We start from the raw sequence: 25,485 nt of genomic DNA, 5'->3' as shown, positions 1-25,485 counted from the left end.
CTGAAAGTTAGAGGGCAACTTAATAAAGTCAGTCTCGCCTTTCAGCATGTGACTGAGTCTCAGGCATGGACCTCATGTTGTTAGTGATAAGTGCCATTATCTGCTCAGTCATCCCGCCAGACCCTGATAAACAGTTCCGTATCGACTCCACAATTAGGTAGTCTTTTGTTACACCTGTTCCTATTGTCACCATTTGCCTGTGTCTTTGTTCTCAATTGCACTATGAGTTTGGATGGTTGTCTACATTTTCACATCTTTTGTGCCCTGGCAACCTTGGCATGTGCAGGATCTTCATAAGTTATTCTTTCATAGCTAGGGATAGACTAAAGCTAATGCAATCGCGAGGGTGTATTAGTCAGGTTTCTCTAGAGTCACAGAACTTATAGAATGAATCTCTCTCTCTCTCTCTCTCTCTCTCTCTCTCTGTGTGTGTGTGTGTGTGTGTGTATGTGTGTGTGTGAAGGGAATTTATTGGAATGACTTACAAGTGGCGGTTCAACAAATCCAACAATGGGAAGTTGTGAACAAAAAGTCTAAGTACTTAGTAACTGCTCAATCCCATAAGGCTGGGCATCTCAGCTGGTCTTATAAACATGACGAAATCCCAAAGAAGTAGGCTCCGATGCCAGTGAAGCAATGAATGTTCTAGCAAGTCTAGGTCAGTAAGACAAAGTAGCATTTGGGAAATGGAGGTAAGAGTATCAACAGCTCAAAGCCAAACCTGGCTAACATGGTAAGATCCTGTTTCAAGTAACCAAGGAGGACTGACCTAGCATGCACAAACTCAGGGTTTGATCCCATTGCTGCCTCCCACAAAGTGTTTTCTCTAGCATTTAAATTCTCAAGGTCAAGGAATACATGAATGAATGTATTATATAAAATAAGAACAAATTATTTTTCTTACTGCCATATTGACATCTATTTATAACTATAACCTTTTTGTAGTTTTTCAAGACAGGGTTTCTCTGTAGCTTTGGAGCCTGTCCTGGAACTAGCTCTTGTAGACCAGGCTGGCCTCAAACTCACAGAGATCCACCTGCCTCTGCCTCCTGAGTGCTGGGATTAAAGGCATGTGCCACCACTGCCCAGCAACTATAACTTTATTCTTGTCTATATATAGATTTGTTTGACCTAGTTGAGATTATGTCCTTACCAGAGCTTTCTTTGCCATGAGTAATCTTTTTTCTCCCTTTACTTCTCTATATGAATCATAGTTTTCATAAACATTTGTTGTATGAACATAGAAACAGTACATTGATTGTTTTCTTATTTAAGTAAAATGCTTAGCAGGATCCAAAAATCTAATATAAATTTCTTACAAACTGAACTTTTCATTGCTGTGAATCAAAACCTTGAAAGGTATTACTGAGAAACATTTTGTTTTTACTTTTGGAAGACAGTTCACACAAAGCCACTAAAATTTATCCAAACTTATCCTAATTTATCCAAAATTTATCTAAAAACTTCTATCAGCAATTTGTTATGTTTTCCAATTTAAAGAATTTTTCTTGAAAATTTCCCTTTTAGTATTTCAACTGTTCGATTTTTTATTAGAAAAATAGCATTTTTAGTTTCTTTAAAAATGAAGATTTTCATTTTGACCTTTTTGCTTAAGAGAGTAGAATATGCTTTATTTGTAGTGATGTAGAGCAAAAATATCTTCTAAGAAGCACTAGTAATGACAATAACTTGGTGGAACTGTAGGTACTGCACAAGAGTTGATTTATAAGTCAGCAGGCAGAATGAACAATGAGGTATAAAAAAATGCAGATTGGTTATCATGGGTACCTTGCATTCTAACTAGTCTTAATTAAGTTTACATTTTATCCAGGAACTTACACATTTGAAGCATAATAAAGAAAAGTAAGAACCTGCAAAGCTCGAGTTTGTGTGAGTTCCTTCTGTGTAGAGTGTAGGAAGTTCTGAGGAAGTATGTGAAGCAGAAAGGTGAGGACAGGAAAGCTTCCATCATTTTCCAGTCCATCTTTATTGAATGATGTTACATAAAGCAACTAAACAAGCCCTTGTTGTCATTCAGCTTAAATTTTGATGCAAAGAAATGGCTAAGGCCCTCAGGGAGGGCACCAGCCATGCAACTGCCCTTCCATCCTATTGATTTGGAAGGCCTTTTCTTATAAATACAAAAATTGAGTAGAGATCTGGAAAACCTCACAGAGCAAACTGTGCTGTGGTCCTGGGAGCAAGAACTCCAGGAAGGAAGAATATCAAGGATGAAGGTGATGAAGTGAGCCTGCAAGAGACCAACAGGTTCTAGAGTGGCCAAAACAGGATGGTTCAGGGGAGACTTGGGCGAAGACAGCCACAACAGGGATAGACAGCATCATAGATCTTTGAAGTATTACAGGGAATTTGGCTTTTACTCTGTGAGGCGAGAACCATGAAAGAACTTGAAGCAAAGAAAATAGATGAAATGAAATCTTTTAAGCAGTTTGGGTGGAGGGCTCAAGGGGAATGCAGACAAGAAGACATGCCATAGTAAGTAATAGCGATGATGCATAAGATTATGGTGGCTTGGATCAGTGTAGTTTCTGTATTCTCTACAATTTATCGTACCTATCTATTTCTTTTTAAATAAATAGTATATACCAGAGACTGGGAGGATGGTCCAGTCCATAAAACATTTGCTGGGCAAGTGTAAGAACTGGAGCTCAAATCCCCAGAAACCAAATAAATAGGGCATGGTTGCATGCATCTGCAATTCTGGTGCTCAAACAAGGAGGTGAGAGGTAGAAACAGAAGAAGCCCTGAAAGTGTGCAGACCACCTAGCCTGACAAATGCAGCAACAAACTGCCAAAAGGAAGCCCTGTCTTAAACAATGCTGAAAGTGAGGACTGACAGCCAAGGTTGTCCTCTGACCTTACTATATATGCTCTCTCTCTCTCTCTCTCTCTCTCTCTCTCTCTCTCTCTCTCTCTCTCTCTCTCTCACACACACACACACACACACACACACGTACATACTGCAACCAGGGATGACTTTTTCTTTTACATCTTCCAGTAGATGTTCAAAAGCTACTACTTTCAAAATTATTTCAAAGCCATACTGTAACTAATCAATTCACAAACATTATTTCAAGTAACTTACAAAATCAATCTTTAAGGAAGCACATGTGTCATTTTACTTTTATGGCGCTAAAGTTCAAAGTATCATTTCCTGTGTCAAGTCAATAATATTTCACATTGCATGCTTTATATTAAAAATTATAGTGGCCTGAGCAGATTATAGTGGTGAACACCTGTAACCCAAGCAGTTTGACAGGTGAGGAAGGAAGAACATGATTTCAGTGCCAGTCTGGACTCTATTGCCACACCCATGTCTGAAAGACAGTATTATAATGACAGCTAGAAATCTTAGAAAACTAGAGTCTTCTGCACCTTTTGGTTTGCTTGTATATAAATTATTCTCATGGATTAAAAATATCTTCGAGAGTTAAGCTTCCGGCACGAAGGTCATGGACAAGATGGTGCCCCCAGTTCAGGTCTCTCGGTTCATCAATACTCATCATCTGCTCGGCCGATACTCAGCCCTGGTCCTCGGCACGGCCTATGGCGCCAAGCACTATAGTTACCTAAAACCCCGAGCAGAGGAGAGGAGGGTGGCGGCGGAGGAAAAGAAGAGACTAGATAGGTGAGCTGCAACAGATTGAAAGAGAATGGGCAGAAGCTCAAGATGACAGCATACTCAAGTGAAGCGCCAGTGAGCTTGCCTTTCTTTAGTCGCTGAGGATGAATAAAGCTTGGTCGTGTGGAAAAAAAAAACCTTCAATAACTATTGTGACTTTATTATTGTGCTTGCTTGTAATGGGAAGACATTGCTCTAAATATAGTGGGACTCACAAACCGACAGCTATGTTGATATTAGTGGGCACACAGGTTTATCAAGACTTTCTCATGTCTTACAATATGATCCAACTACTGAAGATAGAATTCTCCTCCAGCATTTCCCCATACCAGCACATTTTCTTTTAAGACACAACCCTATCATCCAGAATGGATATGTAGAGACGGTATTAAAAGAAGTCAGAGGAGGAGATATAATGTGAAGAACACAAATGAAGTGGGCATAAAGACAATGATACCCCACAACAAAGACGTCTTGATACATCATTCTCTTTCCAGAAGGCAGCTATTCTCTTTGGTAGATGTTTAAGGATAAAATCCCTGTCTACATGTACCTATTTAGATAGCTACAAGGTGTTTTGACACCCTAGAAGAACTTTTTCAGAGTGTTTGCAAACTCCATCAGATAATTTGAAGCCATTTTCCTGTGTGTGTTTTAATATAGAGAGTGAACTGATTTTTCTTTCTAAAAATATTATTACTTCATGTGTATGAGTGTTTTGCCTGCATGTATGTCTGTGCATCACACGTGTCCCTGGTGTCTGTGAAGGCCAGAAGAGGGCCTGGAGTTACAGATGGTTATGAGGTGGGTGAAGGGAAGCAGTCCTGGGTTCTTACTCTTTAAGAACAACTAATGCTTTTTTTTTTTTTTTTTTTTTTGATTTTTGAGACAGGGTTTTTCCGTAGCTTTTTGGTTCCTGTTCTGGAACTAGCTCTTGTAGACCAGGCTGGCCTCGAACTCACAGAGATCGCCTGCCTCTGCCTCCCGAGTGCTGGGATTAAAGGCGTGCGCCACCACCGCCCGGCCACAACTAATGCTCTTAACTGCACCATTTCTCCAGTTTCTTCAAGCTAGCTTTCTTAATTATTAATTTAAATATCCCTCTTTAAATGGAAAACAGGAACCATGCCTGAAAAACATAGGTAAAATTTAAGTAAATCTTTTAAAATATTTAATTAGGAAATTATTTTTAATATATTTTAAATTAAAATATAATTACATCACTTCCCCATCCTTCTCCTCCTTCCAATGCTTTCAATGTTCTCCCTCTCCTTCTCTAATTGATGACCTCTTTTTATTTGCTACTAATAACACACACACACACAACTGCTGAGTCCATTGTAATTGCTGGTATGTGTATGCTTTCAGTGGTGACCACTTTATAATGGGTAACATGATTACATATTATAATCTGTTGATTTGAACAACATAGACTTTCTTCTTGTTGTTTAAAAAAATACTCCCTCACACAAATGTCCAAACACAGTGTGTTGCGGGATTGGTTAGTACCTTGGTATAATAATGTCACTGAGAATACTGGTATTTCTTCCCACCTTCTGCTCTGCTAGCTTCAGTCAATCAGCTTACATCACAATTGGCTAGAAGGTAATTGTCTAGCTTCATACATTATCTCTGAACTAACTACATATGAGAGCAAGAAGTAAAGTCCCCTACCTGTTCCACACACATACCCCATTACCGCCTTAAAATCTTAATCAGCTCTCTTAGTGTCCTCATTGTTGTCTAAGTTCTCTGGGATTGTGGTTAGATCTAATCTATGTGGGAAGTAGAAAAAGACAAGATCTCCTGAGTAAATTGGGAGCATGGGGACCTTGGGGGAGGGTTGAGGGGGGAGGGGAGAGGCAGGGAGGGGAGCAGAGAAAACTGTAGAGCTCAATAAAAATCAATAAAAAATCTTAATCAGCTATCAAAATTTTTTGTAGAAACATACTAGCAGATTATCCTTTTTATGTCATTGGTCGAAACTTATTCTCACGCCAGTCCTTTAAGTAATTGCTGGTAAATTCCCAAATTAGTCATTGGCCAATGACATAGGAAAGTTAAATGACTTTGATAAGCCCCTTTCCGGCTTATACTGTACCATATGATAGTCTAGAAAGCATTGATTTGAATCAAAGAATAATAAACCTAAAATATTTTTCCCTCAATCCTCTCACTTTACATATGGGTAAATTGAGTCTCATACTAATTTTTCTTGGGTTATATAGCTAGATAAATGCAGAGGTAGAACTGGAAGTGATTTTTTTTTTTTTTTGGTGAGGGCCAGTTCAGTGTGTACCTACAATATGATGATATGATAGATACTTCTTACCTGGGAATTGGTTTCTGTATGATCTCTCTCTCTCTCTCTCTCTCTCTCTCTCTCTCTCTCTCTCTCTCTCTCTCTCTCTCTCTCTGTGTGTGTGTGTGTGTGTGTGTGTGTGACTACACATGTGTGTATGCTCACACAGGGACCCAAGCACGCACATGCAGAGGTCAGAGGAGGACACTGAATAGTTTCCTTGATCACACTCCACTTTGCTTTATGAGACAGAGTCTTACCCACTGAGCCATCTTTCCAGTCCCTTTATATGATTTTTATAACAGAAATTATGGTCTCTTTAAGTAAAAAGGACACCTTATTGTGATATTAATGGTGCTAACACAATTTGGTGTGTGTGTGTGTGTGTGTCTGTGTGCACATTTCATTTTATAGGGTAATGCTGAGGAAATACCACATTGCTAACTAAAGATGGTAAAAAAAATAATTTCTTTGCCGGGCAGTGGTGGTGCATGCTTTTACTCCCAGCATTTTGGAAGCAGAGGTAGGTGGATCTCTGTGAGTTCGAGGCCAGCCTGGTTTATTAAAACTAGTTCCAGGACATGTTTCAAAGCTACAAAGAAAATTAGTCTCAAAAAAAAAAAAACACACACACACAAAAAAAATTCCTTTATAGAATGGTATACTCAATGAATAAATATAAGTGCAAAAATCTAAATATGATGATAGTAAAAATATATATTATACGTGGGGAACTAGAAAACACAGATCTGTAGATCAACATTTGCCAACATTTAAATGGGGATTTCCTGTTATATACCTATTTTTAAGGATTGTTCTTTAGATTGAAGGGCATGGGGTGATATAGGGAAATGTCAGGGAAACCTTAATTCACCATCAAACATTAAAGTCCTATGTATATCTTATCCAATAATACTAAGTCAGGGACATAGTGATTGAAGCTACCTCAAGTATAGACCTATTAGTATATCTTTTTTTTTTTTTTTTTTTGCTTTTTCGAGACAGGGTTTCTCTGTGGTTTTGGAGCCTGTCCTGGAACTAGCTCTTGTAGACCAGGCTGGTCTCGAACTCACAGAGATCCGCCTGCCTCTGCCTCCCAAGTGCTGGGATTAAAGGCGTGCGCCACCACCGCCCGGCTTACTTAGTATATCTTTCAATTAAAAAAATTATTAAAACAATTTTCAAGTTGTAACCAAATACAATGGATTTCCCTAGCAGTGAAAGTAAAGCCTAAACAGGCACAGCTAAGAAGTAAAAGAATGGAAAAATTCATTACCTGCAATAGGTAAGGAGAACATGAAAGTTATTTCCAAAGTGATGGCCTTCCCGAATAAAGGAAGAACAGAATTTATTCATGGACACTGCAAATATTCATATAGGAAAAATCTTTGTATGTGGGCACATTCCTGAGCCTGCGCAATTAAGGACTATAGCCCAAGCATTCTCAGTTTGAAATAATAGTTCAAAGCCGGGCGGTGGTGGCGCATGCCTTTAATGCCAGCACTCAGGAGGCAGAGGCAGGCGGATCTCTGTGAGTTCGAGACCACCCTGGTCTACAAGAGCTAGTTCCAGGACAGGCTCCAAAACCACAGAGAAACCCTGTCTCGAAAAACCAAAAAAAAAAAAAAAAAAAAAAAAAAAAAAAAAAAAAATCATAGTTCAAGAAGGGAAGAAGGCCCATACATTTTGGAGCATACCGAGCATACATAACTCCAAGGTATTAAATTTATGTCTAAGACAAGAACTGTCTTATAAATGATCATTTTCTGTGGTAAAGATGACAGGCAAGAACACCTCTAGTCATTTCCATCTTTGCCCACATACAAGAAATGAAAAGGGCACTTTGAAGCTGCATAACTTAGGAGCTTCTTCCGTAAGGTGCCTATATGGTTTAGTGGCTGACAAATTTATGAAAAGAAAAATGGAAGAGAATCTGCCATCTTATTCTGCTAATGAAATTTGAGACATCCACATATTCTTGTTCTATAGAATGACCTATGGAGCCAGGTAGGGTGGCATAGCCTTGTAAACCTGGCACTCAGAATGAAGGTGGCTCATTTCAAGGTCCTTCTCAGCTCTATAGAATGTTTCAAATCAGGCTGGACTACATGAATCTTGTCTCAATCAATAAATAAGCAAAATATTTATATGGATAAATAAATGGGTTATATGGTACTTTCCAAAGAGCCCTTTCAAAGAATCGCTATATGTTATTTTAAAGCAGTTGCTCTCACACACAGAATCAACTAACCTAGGCTCATAAGGGCTCAAAGGGATTGACCCAACAACCAGGGAGCCTTCATGGGACTAACCTAGGTCCTTTGCATATATGTTACAGTTGTGTAGCTCGGTCGACTTATGGGACTCCTATTACTGTCTATGACTCTTTTACAGGTTCTTGGGACCCTACTCCTCATAATGGGTTGTAATACAAGGGGAGGTGCTTAGTCTTACTGCAAGTTGATATGCCATGCTTTGTTGATACCCATGGGAAGACTGACCTTTTCTGAATAGAAAAGAAGGAATGGATGGGGGGAAGGAACTGGGAGGAGAAGGAAGAGAGGAAACTGTGGCAGGGATGTAGAATGAACAAACGAATGAATGGATGAATGAATGAACAGGAAAAAAGGGCAGTGATTCTCTTGTAGACCAGGCTGGTCTCGAACTCACAGAGATCCGCCTACCTCTGCCTCCCGAGTGCTGGGATTAAAGGCGTGCGCCACCGAGGCTGTCCAAGGGCAGTGATTCTCAACCTTCCTAATGCTGCAATCCTTTAGTACAGTTCCTCATGTTGTGGTGACCCCAACCATAAAATTCTTTAGTTTCTGCTTCCTAACTGTAATTTCGCTACTGCTGTGAATCATAATGTAAATACCTGTTCTGAAGACTATATGCTGTTCCAGTGAAAAGCTACAGGCTGAGAGCCACTTTTTTGTTCTTCATCCATGCAGTTTTCCTGACTGTCAGCTCTGTCTCTGTGAGCTCCTATGAGCCTAAGTCAGTTGATTCTATGGGTTTTCTTGGAGAACAACTGTTTTAACAGTGTGTGGAAGTGTTGCCATTTGTTAATAATCCTTAATTTATTTACCAAGCTTAGTCGACAAAAAAAAAAAAAAAAAAAAGAAAAGAAAAAAAAAAGGACAAAAAACCCTAACCTCTTCCCCAATAACAACTTTTCTAGAAGGAAGAATGAAATACTTCTCTTGTTTTTGGCAACTCACAAACATGTACTTTTCTGAAATTTTTCTCATGAACTTTAAAACTTCTGTTTTGAGTAGAAAACTGGGCTGAAAAGCATTCCCCTTAAGTTTTCCTTGATACCTAGGAATGGGGAAAGAGGGGTTTGTGCATTTGTTTAAGCATTTCTGTTTAAATTACGCAGTGTGAAATTTTCTTTCCGTTTCTATTAGGTTGCCGTGTTCTATAGTTAAATATTCCCTGGGCCTGTGTCAGACCCTTATACACACTGGCCTCTTGAAGTCAGTCAAAAAGCTGCAAGTAATTTTCTGTGTTCCTGACCACTCAGTCCTTCCCAGCTTGTTCTTATTACAAGGACCACTGGGCAGACTTGAACTCTGCCAGCACACAATTGTGGAACCATCATCATTTGGAACAGGAGAGGATGAAACTTTCTGATACAGAATAGAAGCTTGTCTTAGTCTCACACGCACATGCCCTCCCTTGCAGATCCTGAAGCAATTCTTTCTTACAGCAAGAGCGCAGGCAAAGTGGTCTCGGGAGCAACTGTATGACTGGGGCTTTAGTGTTAAATCACACACACCTGGAAAGCCAGGTGAAGAGCATTATCATGTTGCACCCCTCCCCCATACCTAAGGTTCATCTTCGGGAGTGTTCTGGGAAACTTAGAGAAACGAGTCTCTAAATTTCCCAGTTCTGAAAGATAGCAAGGTCCTGTACCTTGACAGTAATGGCTCTGTGAGAAACAAGCCCCTAAGTTTTGGGATTGTGAATCCAGGTGTGTCTGAGGATGGGATTCCTACTCTCTACCTGAAAAGCCCCTGTGTAGAAAGGGAGAAGTCTTTGTGTATCCAAAAGCAAGGCATCCAAGTTGAACGAGAGCGCAAGTGTTGAAACCCATGGGGAAAAAATGGTCACGGTGACAGTGGCTAGCGGAGGAGGTCTGTGATGTGGTCCTTTGACAGAATTCGATTTGGAGCTCAATAAATTCCCATTACCAGGGTCTAAGGGTTTAGCAGAGAGATTTCCCAATACTGCCTTGCTGAGGAATTAAATGGTTATCCCAGAACACAAAGGTTTTCGGTGGCAGAGAGAATGGAAGCCAGCCCTTCTGACTGATTCCTTGTTTCTTTGGAACTTCAGGCCATTAAACTGCCTCAGCCAAAGGTTATACCTAACCTTGCTGTGGTACCAAATCGTGAAAGCAAGGTGCCATGCTGTCATACCCACAGAGTTTGGACAGAACTTGAGATGTGTCTGGCATGTGTAATAGTAATAACAGAGCAAATGCATTATAAAACAAAGTTGATAATGAAAGGAACGGCAACAGCTTGGTGGAATTAACAAGAAGCCGAGAGACACTTAAATGAGATGTGCTTTTGATGTCTACTTTTTACTCTTGTAATCTAGGCTTCTTTCACTTCCTCAGTTTGAAAGGGTACAGTTTTGTGTCGTGCTTGGAAGTTGGTCTGCGTAGCTGTCATCATGGGAACTTTAGAGGCTGTTTTGACTCTAACAATATTTTTTTTTTTTTGGCTTTTTGAGACAAGGTTTCCCTGTGTAACAGTCCTAGCTGTCCTGGAACTAGCTCTTGTAGACCAGGCTGGCCTTGAACTCACAGGGATTCACCTGCCTCTGCCTCCCGAGTGCTGGGATTAAAGGCTTGCGCCACCACTGCCCAGCCTCTCTAGCAATATTTGGGGTAGTAATGGAGGCATGCTAAAGAATGGATTAAATCCAATTGGCCTTTGTGGCCACACTGAGTGCTACTCTATGCAGGGTTTTTTATGTTACTACTGGTGCTTCCATTGCTCCTGATTCTCCCATGTGGTGGAACATAGGGAAATAGTTAAGCAAAAGGAGAAATGATGGTTTGGTAAAAATTTAAGTATCACATTTCTGGAATTTTTCTTTGTAACTGGTTTATTTTGTCAACATTCCTTTCTCAGTGCACTTAAAGAGCACTGTTTATTCAGGAGCGAGATGACACAGAGCCTCACATTGTAGCCCAGACTGACCTCACACTCTTGGCAAATTTCCTGTTTCAGCCTCCCAAGTGCTTGGAGTACAGAACTCAGCCACCCCACCCAGAACCATTTTAATGAGGTAATAGTAATATGCACAGATAGGTGCCCAATGCAAAACATGAAATAAATCTTTTCTATAAGAGAATCCTCTCTATCTTTTCCTCTTCCTTGGATTTTAATCACCATATTAATCTTTCCATTTTTCATTTTACAAAAGGAAAGTGTTGATTTGTGTTGAAGTGGGAGCAGCGGGGCTGTGTCCCGCCACCCGGTTAGCTTTACCCGGAATAATTACAGGGAAACTGTATTCTTTTAAACACTGCCTGGCCCATTAGTTCCAGCCTCTTATTGGCTAGCTCTTACATATTGATCTAACCCATTTCTGATATTCTGTGTAGCACCACGAGCTGGCTTACCAGGAAAAATCTTAACCTGCGTCTGTCTGGAGTGAGAGAATCATGGCGACTCCCTGACTCAGCTTCTTTCTCCCAGCATTCTGTTCTGTTTACTCTGCCTATCTAAATTCTACCCTATCAGAGGCCAAGCAGTTTCTTTATTAATTAACCAATGAAAGCAACAGATAGAAAGATGACCCTCCTCCATCAGATTTGAGAACTTTTCGATGATTTGTAGAAACTAATGGAGCGAGTACCAAAGGGTCTCAGATGTCCTTGCTCCACCATGTGAACACTACTCATAACCACAGCACATTTGTCAAGAGGCACAACACTGCTATATTATTCTTGACTCTTTGTAGCTTCAAGTAGCTGTTGTTTCTTTCCTGGATATGAAACAAGAACCCAGGTCACCCAAATACGAACATTTCTCTGAACTAGAATCCTTCTCTCTATATGAATGAGCACTAACTCAACACGGAATATACAAAGATTACCAAGACTCTTTGATTCAGTTGATGTGGTCCTATCAGAATTTCATCAGATCTGGTAGCCCCGAGATCCGCAAGTTTATTACTCCAATTAAATTCAGATGAGCTCGATTGAAGTCAGTTTTAAAACATGTGTTTATGTGTTCACAAACTTACCTTCACTCAGTTTGAAATTCCTGAGTCATCTCTAAAGATGTAGAATATCTGGTTTTGAGCTAAGCATTCTAACCTGATTTGTAAAGATATGTCATCAGAAACAGGAGGTGGAAGACTGAAGCACTCTTTAGAACATGACAGTTGACACAGATAAGATGATTCAATTTTGAACATCTTAGACAAAATGTCTCAATGGAATTACTATCTGTTGGAATTTGTGATGCTCTGTCCTAAACAGATGTTCCCCAGCTTGGAGGGTTGTAAGAACAACAAAAATTGCACCCAAATCCTGCTAATGGACAGACCTCTGAATGCAAATGTCTAAGAGTTTAAAATATTTAAAAATTCTCAGGGCTTAAAAATGAAAATTCCAGGTGTCTGTCACTACTAGTTGACCAACTATTAGAAATCCTTGGAGAATTGGAGACAATTCTATATTTGGCACATTTCACCAATGAGAAGGTGTAAAGAAAATGCAATCCATGGCAAGAATGAGCCAATATGTCAGAATTCAATCCCCATTCCATCTGTGATTGGCCTTGAGACTGATGAATTCACTTTTCATTCCAACTAAATCAAGGCCTGGTTCCTTCTTTGAAGTCTTATGAGTAGTTGCTTTTATTTTGGTCAAATCTTCTGACCGTGGAGCATAGAGGTCAAGAGATCACCAGGAAACAGGCCTCTTGTCTTCTTGAGTTTTTGACAGTCAGCCACCAGAGGCTGCTCTGACACTGTTACTGTCTTTTCACTCAGAGTTCAAATTCCACTGGTGAGGCCTGTACAGACTGATTTCCCTTCTGTTGCTTTGACTTGTCCCTGCTCAATACAGTTCCCTGGTGGTCTGCTGTTTGGAGTGGATGAATAATTATAGCTAAAAAGGAACTGCTGAAAGAAAAAAACTATAGATCACTGTTTTGCCTTCCTCTTTATTTTCAAATTCTTAATCTTGTTCAATTTCTTTTAATTAAACAAGAATTAACTGGAGTAGAAAGAGGGGTGTAATTTCCTACTGGCACTGGCTAATATTCATTATTTTTTCTCCATGTTAATGCATTTTCAAAGAACATTTCTGATGGTTTTTACTTTAAAAAAGTAAAAGAAAAAAAAAGAAACCAAAAACTTTTATTCCACAGTACTTCCACATACATCACTTATATTCTTCTGTATTTCATCAGCATTTTATTGTTGCTTTCATTCCATTCCTTCTGTTTTATATTTTTGAATCTTTGTTTTGCTTTTGTAAGTCATTCTCTTTGTCTAACAAAACAAGTCCAAAATTAGTGGAAGGAATAACTGTAGTTAAGTAAAAAGGGATTACAGATACAGATGATATTTATGCATATTGATCAACTAAAGACCAATTAAAATTATTCATTTAAAACGTAAACCAGTTTCTGTATGTGAAAACACTTTCTGTTTTCTCAACCACAGACATGGATGTGATTGACAAGGATCAGCTATCTGTTGTAAGTTGGATAGGAATGGACCACATAGGCTCATAGATTTTGAATGCTTGATCACCGGGAAGAGATGTAAATTTGTTGGGGGAAGTGTGTCACTGGAGGTGGGCTTTGAGATTTTCAAAAGTTTCAGCCAGGCCCAGTGGCCCTCTCTTCATGCTGCCTGCTAGAACTCTTAGCTGCTTCTCCAGCACCATGTCTCCTGTTTATCACCATGCTCTCCACCACGATGATAATGCATTAACCTTCCAAGCTAGCACGAGTTAAAGCTTCTGTAATCCTGGTGTCTCTTCTAATCCCAGCCCTGGAGAAGTAGATCAGAAGGTCAAGGTCATCCTGGTCTGGGTAGTGAATTTCAGGCTAGACTGAGCTACATGAAACCCTTCTTCCAATAAAAAAAAAAAAGAAAGAAAAAGAAAAGAGCATACAGTTTGGAAGCCATAGAAGATTCTACCTTAATGAATTCTCTCTCTCTCTCTCTCTCTCTCTCTCTCTCTCTCTCTCTCTCTCTCTCTCTCTTTCTCTCTCTCTCTTTCCTCCTCCCTTTCTCCCTCTACTTCTTTTTTTTTCCCGGAACTAGCTCTTGTAGACCAGGCTGGCCTCGAACTCCCAGAGATCTGCCTGTCTCTGCCTCCCGAGTGCTGGGATTAATGGCGTGCGCCACCACTACCCGACTCTTCCTCTACTTCTTGCAACAAACTGTATAGATGACTTGGGGACTCTCATCATTGCAATTCTTTTGTTCCCAAATCTACATCAAATTGAATAAGACATAACTTAAATGTATGTCTACTTTAGATTTTCAACTGAACTGAGATGAAATTTTTTCTATTAATTTCTCTTTATAGTAAAAAGGTCTTTAAATTATGTATTTTTATTTGTAATGAAGTTCTTGAGAGACCATGAAACATTTTAAAAAATTGTTATCATTATGTCTCCAGATAGAAATTATGACTAAAAGTTTTAAAATTGATATTTGGGTCTTAATATTGCACCCAGTCATAAAAATCAAGATCAATAATATGCATGACTAAAGGGATACCTAGTAGCTTATATCTTCAAATAGGAAAATGTAGCCATACTATGTCCTTGGAACATATTTCACTAAGTGCTTTGACAGAAGTGGAATTCCAGTAAAAGTGCTGAATCTCTTCTCTGTAACATGTTATGTCCCTATGGGAGAAAGAATACCAGAAGCCATTTGCCCATGAGCAATACCTTATTAAACCATCATGATTTAATATGGTATATTTTTCTGTCAATTTGCATGCCTGACAGTTGACTTCCTGAATATCACATGCAAACTGAGCCACAGAAGAAAAATAAGCCCACTGAAGAAGCATTAGGTAAGCTTTGTGGGATGCATTAACAACCTGTCTGAACAAAGACAGGGGACTTAGGCATAGAAAATCACAACATGGCCCTGGGCCCTGGGAAGTCGTCCTCTCGCCTTCCAAATGCATTGTATAACTCATTATTAAACATGCCAAGAACAGACGAATTTCAGGCAAGGGGAACATGCACTGATTGAACTGCATTTAGGCATGTGAGAATTGTCTTTTCCTTAAGGAGCTCCCATGCCATTTCTAACTGCTTGTGAATACCATGTGTCAAATACACAAAGCAATTGAATTAAGATAAAATTGTTAGATTTAAAGACAGGTGGTTAAATTAATATAACCCTTAGACCAAGTATACTTTACTAAATTGCACAGAATTTAAACTACCATCTCTCAAGCTAAAAAAAAAAATGTTTCCATAACAACCCCTTTGTTAAAGGCATAGGATTCAAAAGGACACTGATCTAGAGTGGAATAATACTCATTAACTATGGATGATATTACTCGGACTTAAATATAACCAAGAGCATGATTTTCAAAAAGGGACTTTTATGAAACATATCGCTTAGGTGCTCATTTCTAGTAAGATGTTTCCACATCTTTATTAGCAGTATGTGTTTACATGTGGGACTTGTCTTTTTTTTTAAAAAAAAAAAAAAGTAACAGGATCTTGCTCAAATCCTCAAATTCTTGATCTTCCTGCCTTAACTTACAAAGTTTCAAAGTTCTGGAGTTATATGCATATGCCGCTATACCCAGTGTATGGAACATACACGCACACACACACACACACACACACACAGAGAGAGAGAGAGAGAGAGAGAGAGAGAGAGAGAGAGAGAGAGGTCAAAGTGCATGATATGTTTGAATAATCTTAGGTTTCAGATATTAGTATCAGTCTTCTTCCTCCCCACATCATGCCTACCATTTTTTAGGAAAAGCCTTCATTTGTTATATATGAGTCATTAACAATCATTTCATGAAGGACTTGGAAGGAAGGGGAGTTAACCAGAAAGGATAAATTATCATATAATATTGCACAGCCCTTCGGTTGTGAGGTCAACTGAGAGAAGTCAGCCTCTTTTCCAAGACACTGTCTCTAAGGAGATAGCTTTTCTTATGGCCATGTCATTTGACATGGGCTACAAGCAAAAATCAAGAGAGGAATTTTGTGTATAGTTGGCAAATTGAGGTAAGATGAAAGGATACCTTAGGAACTTACCTGTTAGGAATTTTTCCTAACACGAGCTCGCTGCCAACGTGAAAATCACAATCAAGCCAAATTAAAAATATCCAGGTTTAATGGGATTCCTGCACTCTTGGGTGGCCCCGAGGGGAAACCTGCAAATGCGACCACAGTGTGTGTGTGTGGGGGGGGGGACACACCACATGTTTCTCTTCTGGGAGCTCCCTCAAATACCCTTTGGGAGGGGTCAGAAGCTGGCATTCTGGTATTTGGAATCTAGACCAATACAATTCCCAGGCCTGGGGGCTGGGATGGATGTGAGGGGCTGGGGGCTATGCTCACAACTTAACACTACCCTCTTTACCTTCTCACTGAATAACAAGTGTTAGGAGACATTTTTTCTCTTATGTTATCAGCAAAGGGATCTTGTAAATTAAACCAACAAGATATAGAATACCAGGAGGAAAAGGGTACCATCTTATAAAAATTTATGTTCACAATATTTTACAGAAAAAAATATTGAAACTTGAAGGAACAGTTATACTTGGGAGACTTCTATAGCCATTTAAGAAAGGTTAAATTGTGGGACACTGACAAAGAACTATTTGAAGAAACTGGTGACTATTTATAAGGGTTCTACACATTGTTCTTAGCCATACAAGGAGAGAATGGCCCAGCCTGCACACAGAGGGTTTAAGTTACTAACTCAAGATACACAGGTAAAAAATAGGTGTGACTTAGTATACTTAAATTTTGAAGTATTGATGATAGTTAAAATACTGGTCATAAAATGGATTTATTAGAAACTTCAGGGGTGCCGGGCGTGGTGGCGCACGCCTTTAATCCCAGCACTCGGGAGGCAGAGGCAGGCGGATCTCTGTGAGTTCGAGACCAGCGTGGTCTACAGAGCTAGTTCCAGGACAGGCTCCAAAACCACAGAGAAACCCTGTTTCGAAAAACAAAAAAACCAAAAAAAAAAAAAAAAAAAAAGAAACTTCAGGGGTCAGGTTATCTTTTTTTGTTGTTTTTTCAAGACAGGGTTTCTCTGTAGCTTTGGAGCCTGTCCTGGAACTAACTCTTGTAGACCAGTCTGGCCTCAAACTCACGGAGAGATTTGCTTGTCTCTGCCTCCTGAGTGCTGGGATTAAAGGTATGTGCTGCCACCATCTGGCCAGGTTATCTTTTATATACCACTGATTAACTGAAAAACACATCTGGAAACATGCCCCAAATACAATCAAAGCTAGGTTTGAAAGCACATAGACAATGCAACCATAATGAGGAGAAATACAAAGCAGAGGCTCAGGAGTATCCCATCTGAAAACACTTTGGACTAAAGAACTTGGAAGGGTAGGAAGCTAACTTCAGGCATTGTTGCTGGCCCTGGAGCTCCATATGAATATATCTGAGCAATTGCTTCTTGTTCCAGATCCAGAAGGTTGGTAAATGTGTTGCTGTCTTAAATGTCATTGCCCACGGTTTCAGAAAGAACAGTTAGCATTTGTGTCTGTGTGGTAGATTTTCTCACTCTTGAGTAATTTTAAAAGGAACTTTCTAATGATGAGTTCTTTGTTATGATTTTCTCAGAAAAGGCTTCACCACATCAGCCATGACATGTAACACAACTGACACGTGTACTAAGACTGTACAGAATCAAGGCTGTATATACAAGCTACAATGCTGTATATTCAGGGGAAGGGAAACTCAAGTACTTGTGGCCAATGTCTCCCCAGCACGCCAAGAGTGGTACAAAGTTTTGCAGTCTATCCACTTATCTATGGCCCCTATTTTTATGTAGATGATTAGAGCATGCCTCCAGATTCCCCAACACACAGGAGCCTGAAGCAAGATGGTGGCTTTTCCTGTCAATGGCTCTTCCTGCATTTAACCTTGCTTCAGAAAATGTCAATTCTATCATTCGAGCTGTTTCAACAGAGAATCATGGAAGACACCCTAGCTTTCTCTTTCTTTATGAGACTCTTCCACACTGTTACTAAATCATACTATAGTCAGAAACCCACAAGTCACCTGATCTTCAGTGCCACCCTTGTGTAATTTCTCCCCTTCCTTCCTCTCCCTCCGTCCTTCCTCCCTCTTTCTGTTCTTTCCTTCCCTCCTCTCCCTTCCTTGATTTTTTTCCTCTGCTTACATCCAGCTCCCCTTTATTCTTAGAACAAGCTATTTTGGGTCATCATCCTGCCTGTAATGGTCTGCTCTGTTCCTTTAAGAGACAAGTCACACCCACTCCCTCCCCTCTCCCCTGAGGCAAGCCTGAGTCCCTTCCTTTCTGTCTCCCTGTGGAAGAGGCAGCTTCTGTCTCTCCCTTCTCCCCACTTCTTCCCTTTCCCCTTCTCTCTCTCTCTTTTTCTCCTCTTCTCCCCTTTCCCCTCCATAACCCACTAAATAAATACCCTACCTCACTCTGCATGGCTCCCTGCCTGGGACTCACTGCCCTTCATGGCCCACTGCAGCTACTTAGGGAACTGTGCCCAGGAACTGGCTGCTCTTGGGACTTGCAGCCCACTGCCTGACGCAACTTCAGGGACCTGCAGGGTGGTCTTGTGACCCTTTGCCTGCTGCAGCCACTTGGGGATCCACAGCATTTTACTGCCTCCATGTCCCATGTACTAAACGTTCATTTGCACACGACCACACCTGGTGACATTCCGACTATCTCCTACCTACTTGGGGAGAGAGCCTCCCCAGTCTTTTTTATCTTGCCTTGCCAGCTGCTGTCTCACAGAAGTCCCACTTAGCAAAAAGTGCCAATTAGATATTATCCCTAAGCTCCAGATCTCCTGTTACCTTGTTTTGCTGCACCCCAAGCACCCCAGCACCCCAGTTCTTCTGGTGATCTAAGACCCCTGCTGGATGTGGAAACTATCCCTCATAACCCTCACATTCACACACACACACACACACTCAGAGAGGGAGAGAGAGAGAAAGAGAGAGAGAGGGAGAGAGGAGTATGCGTGGGAGAGGTATACCCAGCAAAGCATTCCTGAAACCTTAGCTTCTATACACACTCTTCCAAATAGGGCAGGCTCTTTAAATTATTCTGCTTACCCTATGCTGGCATATTCTGCCTCTCCCTCTTACCCTGTTAAAAGAGTTGAAAGTCTTGCTTCCACATTTCCTTAGGGTTCTGTTGAAATGTTCCCTTAAAACACTTACCCATCCCACTATAACTTGTTATATCACTTATATCATTCCTATTGCTATGAGACAAATTTTGATCTGTTTGTTGATTTATATTTCTATCTCCTTCCATGCATGAAGGCAGTTTTAGCTTATTGATATCTTCCTACATCACTAGCTTGTACAACAAAATGCATGCAGGTCCCCCGGGGGTGGGGGCGCAGTGGTGGCACACACCTTTAATCCCAGCACTTGGGAAGCAGAGGAAGATGAATCTCTATGAGTTCGAGGCCAGCCTGGTCTACAAGAGTTAGTTCCAGGACAGGCTCCAAAGTTACAAAGAAACCCTGTCTCAAAAAACCAAAAAGAGAAAAAAAAATGCATGCAGAAGATGCCCAATAATATTTTATAAAATGAAGGATTGTCCATTCTTGTATAAGGAAAAGTTTATTGCTGCATTTTGTTAGTTAAGATGGGAGAGTTTTCCCAGATCTTTTTGCTCTCCCCCTCTTGATGGGGTCTCCCCATACCCCATGTAGCCCATGCTGAAAGAGAATTAATTCATGGTTTTCTTGCTTCGCCTCTCAAGTGTTGTGATCACAAAGCTAAGACTCCAGATTTACTCCAACTTTTCCTCTGTCTCCTCCTCTTCCCCACTCCTCCTTTTTTCTCCTGTCTCTTCTACTTCCTCTTCCTTATTGTTTTTTATGAGATAAGGTCTCACTCTATCTCACGCTGGCCTGGAATTCATTGTTATTTTCATGCCTCTCCTTCCCAAGTGCTGAGGTTACAGTCATGAGCCACTTTTCCCAGCCAGGTTTTCTTATAGGAGGCATTTGATTCCATGCTAGAGATCTTTGGATGTCCTGGAAACAAGGCAAATTGCTTCATACAGGTCTGCAAGTCTTTATATACTGCTAATGAAATCGATGGCTAAAACCACTTGTAAACCAATTAATGGGTAAGGACAAAGCTCCAAAGCTGTGTTCTTAACTGTGAAAATGAATCACAAAGCTGTATTCTATTGGGAAAGCCATTTAGAAATTCTGAATAGTGAAAGAAAACCTTATTCACAGTTCTCAAAAAATAGCCCCTAAAATTCACATCCTGTCTTGACTAACACAAGAAGGACATCTTTCCCAGAAATACTTCCCTTTCAATAGGCACTTGAATTATTTCTTTCTCACCTAAAAAGGACTGCGTGAGCACAGCCTAAATGCGGTGAGCCATTTAAAATAAATAAAAATTACTAAAATGCTTCTAATTGGTTTCAAAGTAAAATGGCAAACTCCTGGCTTATCTTGATGCAGTGTGAAAGACTTTTGCAGGTAGATTGAGGTTGGGGATTCCACAACCACGTTAGAATCTAAGTGCCAAATCATATCACCCTAACACAAGACACAGGAGACGAGGGGTTGGGAGCCAGTTATGGGTGTTCTGCAATTTAGTTCCTGATTGTGAAAAGGAACGCATCTTCACTAGGGTGGCAGTACCAGTGCTAGAAAGACCACAGGCTCTAGAGACCAATTTCCCAAGGAGCAGCTGTGCAGCTGTTGCAGTTTTGGTGGTGGTGGGGAGTTGTGGGGACTAGTGCATAACTGGTCCATGATAGATATCTCCCTCTCACTCATGGCTTTCATTTGAATTAAGAATACATATATCCTGAGGTTTTTTATTTTACTAAGTAATATTTCTCTCTGTTGTTGTTCTCCACATTGCAATTTCACCAAGCTTATTATAATGTACTAAATCAGGTGATTTTGAATCCCCTTAACTGGGCTTATTAATTCCAGCAAATTGAAGGTGAGTTCATTTGTGTGACAATTGGTTGGTTTCTAAAGGTGAACTTAACAAAATTATCCTCCTTCCATAAATATAGTTTAGAAGAAATATCAGAAGCAATTTTGATTCACCTTAGATAATGGCTCAAATATGAATAGAGTTATTTTTAACTATATTCAAATTACTTGGATTATTCACATTAAAATAATTTCCAGACAGATGGTGGTGGCACACACACTTTAATCCCAGCACTTGGGAGGCAGAGGCAGATGGATCTCTGTGAGTTCAAGGCAACTTTTTTAAAACAACTTCTAAATAATTTTCTACTTAAAATTATGTTATAAAATCATAGTAAAAATGTCGATGGCTAAGAAATGGCAGAAATACTCCTAAGTTGAGAAGGAGGTTGAATTGGTAGTGGACAGAAATGCTGTGAGAATATGTGGAAACAGCTTTTGTAGGAGGTTTCAATGGAGTAGCACCTATAGCAACAGAGCTCAGAAGCCTGGGACAGTAGGATCCTTTGAGCCCAGATGTTTAAGGGCAGGCTACACAGTCCAGCAACTCTCCATCTCAAGACACAGACCGAAACCAAACAAATAAAATCCCTTTCTAAATCTAAGTATAAATGGTTTACCTAATTTCTAAAATAAAGAGAATAAATAATCAGCCACATTTGATCAATTAGCAGAGAAGCTGTCAAGATCTTCCAACCTCTTAAATAGATAGACTTATTAAGTAGTAAGCCATAATTAAACTTAAAGCCTGGAATTGTGGCATGCATCTTTAATCTCAAGATTCAGGAGGCACACACACACTAAACAAATGTTAAAACATCTGAATGAAAATAAGGTGATATATTTTAATGTTTAATTTCCAAATGATGAAACATCACCTTATTTTATTTCAAATCCAACAAGTGAGTAGTCAGTTCTGTCTTGCCTAAAAGTCTCTCCTTAAGGCACAATGCTTTAAATTGTCTCTCCTTACTTGGATTTGTTTTCTTTCTGGATTCAGAATACTTTCCTTTTTTCTAAACATAGTTGTCCAATGGAAAGTGGCTGATTTTCAACCATTTTTTACTCATGTAAACATTCATTCGTTTGACATACACCTAATAGGTCACAGAGAATGAGTGACACAGGTAGTTATCTTCCAATGATGTGTAGCGGTGACTACCTGTGTTCTGGTATTGTCTGTCCACTCTGGAGTCTATATGAGATATGCTTCAGAGGTATAGATATAACCAAACCCACAAAAATAACATGGATTATCACCAGGCCAGCCCTTTTGAGGAAGATCTTTGAAGATTTAAAATGTCTCTTCAAGGGGCTGGAGAGATGGCTCAGTGGTTAAGAGCATTGCCTGCTCTGCCAAAGGTTCTGAGTTCAATTCCCGGCAACCACATGGTGGCTCACAACCATCTGTGATGAGGTCTGGTGTCCTCTTCTGGCCTGCAGGCATACACACAGACAGAATATTGTATACATGACAAATAAATAAATAAATATTTAAAAAACAATGTCTCTTCAACTCATACTTGCAAACACTGTTAACCACAAACTTGGGACTAGAACACCCTTTTCTTGGGTACCTCAACTTTCCTACTCACTTCCTTTCCTCCAATAGGCAGATGAAATTCTTACTCAGTGGACAACTCCATAGGGCGATTGATTCCATTTTAACAATTTGAAGGTTATATTTATTTCTGGATGAAGAAGATGGCTTTATTTCTACTGTTCACTTTCCTCTAGAGGTCTTTAGAACTATTTGTGAAGACGCTGTACTTTATGACACTGTTCAGGCTACTATCCAAATACCTGATTGGTCATTTATAAACAGCGCAAGTTTGTGGTACACAGTGGCAAAGGTTGGGAACTATGAGACTTAGGCGCCAAGAGGCTCAATGTCTAGTGAAAGTTGGCACTCTGTCTCATACAGGGTCCCTGTTGCTTCGTCTTTACTTGGCAAAAAGTCTGGACAAACTTTCTCAGGCTTCCTATAAGCATACAAATTCCAGCCTTGAGGATAGAACTGTCCTGACCTGATTATCTCCTCAAAACCTTACTATTGTACCATTTTGGATGTTAGAATTTCAGCATATGGATTTGAGGACGACACAGATCTAGAGCAGTCACCAAATTGAGTTGCTGGAATGCTGGTGACAGTACTTAGCTCTTACTTGTTACTCATAAGTGGTGTTTGTTAATGACAGAGCTGTTAACATTTTTTCCTACACATGATGAGACAATTATGGAATAAACCCAAACGATAACTGATGTCCTTACTTGAGGAATCACCCTTATATAGACCTACCAGATATTATCATATATATTCTTCCAAGAGATCCTTGCTCTATAACTGAGATGATATGCAGGTATATAGATATAAAGAAAAGAAACACATTGTCTCAGGAATACAACAATACAGTTGGAGCTAAATATGAAACTCATTTCTCCTTTTTCAGTCTTAACTGTTACTCACATGTGGGAGTATTAAGACTGACTGCGTCAGGGCTGGGAATGTGGCTTAGTAACTAAAAGCACTTGCAACCTAGGTTTGGTTTATAGCACCTACATGGGGGCTTGTAACCATTCAGCTCCTAGGGTCTGATGCCATCTTCTGGCCTCTGTGGGCCACCATATACACATACATAGAAACAGGCAAAACATTCATACACATAACACAAAAATGAATCTATAAGAAATGTAAAAGAGTGGGCTGTGCCTGTAGTCAGAAGTGTAGAATGGATGATAAATTATGATATTTTTGTTTATTTCTCAAGAGATTCTTTTTTATTCCTTAATGTGGCAGTGACAGGTCTCCATGGTTTTAGGAAAATTATATATATATATATATATATATATATATATATATATATATATATATATGTAAGATTATATATAAAGTCTTACTTTCATGCAACGAATATATCCATTCGTAGAAGCTGTGATGGAAGTAGTTGAGGTTATAAAGATGAATTAGAGATCATTCCTGTCTTTAAACTATTTCTATTATAGTGAGAGATTATATGATTACAGCATAACAAGATAATGAAAGAGCAGAGATGGTCCATGTTTTGCTCAACTAGTATGTGCTACCTTCTCACTGGGGGCAGTTCTCTTCAACTCCAAGTTCATTTCCTTCCTTACTGTGGGAAAGGAGTATGGGGTCTTTATATCATAGGAATTTCAGTAGAGTACTATAAACCTTGACATTTATTTATTTACTTATTATTTACTTTCGACAGCTGATTTTTAAACATCTACCTGCACACAACTGGATGTATCTAAACTGATGTAGGAACATAGAAGGAGGCAAGAGAACAGTTTTTGTTGGGGCTTTAAGAAAAACAAGAAAAGAATATTGACATTTGTGGTCATAGTGTGGTGGGATAGTAGATCAAAAGAGGAGAAAACTGAAAGAACTTTTGAAAGGACACAGCCCTTGAGAGGGGAAATTCAAGTTTGTACTTACCTTCAAAGTGATGCCACCACACAGCTGACAAAGCTCCTCTGGGATTGGTAGTTGTGTCCTATGGCAGGAGTCTAACTCCAGTGGTGTGTAGTAACAGCAACAGCTCTGGGTGTCTTCTCACATCCTGGGCTCTGGTATACCTAGGACTGTGGTAGATGTAGGCTTCCTTAAAGTGAATCAGAGCCCATTGGGAGTGGGAAACATGTGAATCCCTGTAGTGATATTTCATTTATGTGTTTTTTTGTTTTTTTTGTTTTTTTTTTTTTTTTGGTTTTTCGAGACAGGGTTTCTTTGTGGTTTTGGAGCCTGTCCTGGAACTAGCTCTTGTAGACCAGGCTGGTCCCGAACTCACAGAGATCTGCCTGCCTCTGCCTCCCGAGTGCTGGGATTAAAGGCGTGCGCCACCACCGCCCGGCTCATTTGTGTTTTAATAAATAAAGCTTGCCTCAAGATCAGAGAGTAAAACAGCTCCACTGGTCAGCCTTACAGACCAGACAGTGGTGACACACACCTTTTACCCCAGTAGCCACACTAGATTGCCATAGAAACCAGGTAGGAGTGGTGTATGCCTTTAATACCAGCCCTTGAGAGGATATAAGACTGGAGGAGACAGCTCTCAGACACAGTCTCATTCTGAGGATTCCTGAAGGCAAGATTGTCATTTCAGACTGAGGTAGAGGTAAGACCCAGTGACTGGCTTTTGCTTTTCTGACCTTTAGGTTGAACTCCAATATCTGTCTCTTGGTTTTTATTAATCATGTTACAAATCCCCAACATCCTTGGCACACCTACTCAATCAGATTCTCTTGGACCAGGGGTCTGAGGATTCACATTTTTTTTCCATTCATACATTTACACTTCCTCCCCTCCTCCCATTCCCCTCCCGCTCC

The 25,485-nt window shown here is 39.9% G+C and overlaps 1 protein-coding gene and 1 pseudogene across 1 annotated transcript in view; both read left to right on the top strand.

The window, feature by feature from the left end:
• The window catches only part of Mid1 (midline 1), a 363,047-nt gene that overhangs the window by 164,930 nt on the left and 172,632 nt on the right, over positions 1 to 25,485 (top strand). The window lies entirely within an intron of this gene.
• On the top strand, positions 3,483 to 3,711 carry LOC130867963 (ATP synthase subunit e, mitochondrial-like; annotated as a pseudogene).

This window comes from Chionomys nivalis, chromosome X (assembly GCF_950005125.1).
Source record: "Chionomys nivalis chromosome X, mChiNiv1.1, whole genome shotgun sequence".
Taxonomy (NCBI): domain Eukaryota; kingdom Metazoa; phylum Chordata; class Mammalia; order Rodentia; family Cricetidae; genus Chionomys; species Chionomys nivalis.
Note: the sequence above shows the minus strand (reverse complement) of the source record. Positions and strands in the feature narration are given on the sequence as shown.